This window comes from Periplaneta americana, chromosome 15 (assembly GCF_040183065.1).
Source record: "Periplaneta americana isolate PAMFEO1 chromosome 15, P.americana_PAMFEO1_priV1, whole genome shotgun sequence".
NCBI lineage: Eukaryota > Metazoa > Arthropoda > Insecta > Blattodea > Blattidae > Periplaneta > Periplaneta americana.
Window position 1 is genome coordinate 33,272,175 of NC_091131.1, and position 2,066 is coordinate 33,274,240.

A 2,066-nucleotide genomic window follows, 5' to 3' on the forward strand; every position below is an offset into this window, starting at 1 on the left:
GCTTATTTGTTCGTTCATTCGTTAATTCATTCAATCATTTAATCATTTACTTATTTATTTATTTTTCACTCTTTCATTTATTTATTTACCTACTTAGTTACATATTTATTTACTCATTCACTCACTCTATCATTTATTTATTTGTTTTTGGACAAAGGTGGTGATAACTATCATCAAGGTAATAATGGCTGCAGTCCTAACCAGTGAAAATGGAAGTCTTTAGTTAACATAGAAAAATGTCAGTGTCCAGTAATCTTGACAATGAAACCTGAGGCCACAAAATTTCCGTCGAACAGTGTTCTAGAATGTAGGATAAAGTTACCCTTGCAACATAGGGGGTATTTTGTGACCCATCAAACAGTTGCATTCATAATTTCATTTAATTTTGTATTATAGTGTCATTATTGCTCAATTCCATGGCCACGGAATTACCGACGGACTATACTAAATAATGAAAATTATTAAAATTCATAGGGAAAGTGATGATAATTATTATTGGGTATTAATGAAGATAATCATAGATACTGAAAATGAAAGTCTTCAGTTAATGTGGCAAAAATGGCACTGCTTAGTTGTTTTGACAACTATAAAACCTATGGTCATGGAATTTCCGCCGGACATTTTTACAGAATGTAGGATAAGTGCATCATATGCAACCAAGCAGACAGACTGTAGCTCAGAAAGCATATGTATTCATAGTTTTGTCTAATTCTTTATTATAGTGTCACCATTGCTCAGCTTCTCGGCCATGGAATTACTGTCGGACTGTATTAAATAATGAAACTAGCCAAATTATTAGAGGAATATTAATGAAGATCATCATAGCCACCGAAAATGAGATTCTTAAGTTAATATAGTAAAAATGTTACTGCTCAGTTATTTTTACAACTATATAAATCCTATAGCCAAGGAATTTACGCCGGACGGTTTTGTAGGATGTATAGTATAGGTACAACGTACAACTTAGAATACAGACTCATAAAAACAGACGTAATCTAATCATAATTTCGACCAACTTATTAATATTACCATTTCTCAGCTGCATGGTCACGGAATTACCGTCGGACTATACAGAAAAATGAAATGATTAAAATTCTTGGAGAAAAATGATGTTAATTATTATGGGGCTAATAATGAAGGCAATCAATAGCCACAGAGAATGATATTTTTTTGGTAAGTTAGTAAAAATGTCATTGCCTAGCTACGAGCTGTGAGATCTATGGGGAATGGCCACGGAATTTCCGCCGGACAGTGTTATAGACTGTGGGATAAGGGTACCACGTGCAACCTAGCAGACAGATTGTGGCTCAGAAAGCAGATGTATTCATAATTTTGTCTAATTTGTTATTGTCCTGTCGCCATTGCTCAGCGCCCAAATCCATCCGCGTCATTCAGTGTCTATGATTGATCGAGTGCTCTTTAACACGGGAACGGTTTGTTCCAGTCAGATGCCAGATAATAAACTCTTGTAATGAGATTCATACGGGACCGCCAAGTGTTCAAGATGGCGGGTATCTCCGACTACAAGGAGCCTTCACTGTTTTCAAATGTAAGGTTTCAGACTGCCTGAAATACAAATAAACCGACAGATTTTAAAATAGTATATTCTCAGTCTTACTAATAAACCGTGTATAGTTTTTATACGAGACTTATGCAGAGTTGAGACAGAAAACGTTACTAATAAACCGTGAATAAGCTATGGACGTATAAACACTCTGTAACTACACAATGGGAATTGCTTTGCAGTAGTTATATACACGAAACCCCTTGTTTAAGGGTTGTATATAGAGAAAAAATGGTCGCCCCTCTAACAGCTGTTCGTATCGACTGTCATTTTATGATGATGATTACCATGTAACCACAGAAGAACAAACCAAAGATCATAGAATTATTAGAATAATATTGCTGTAGCTTGTACTCTTTGACCAAAATGTAGTGTGGTAATCGATTAGAGCCAGTTGTACTATCGATATTTTTACACGCCACACTAGAGCGCTCTACCGGATGCAATAGAGAACCTCAGATATTCTATTACCTTTCGTAACGAAGTAATGACGAAACTATGA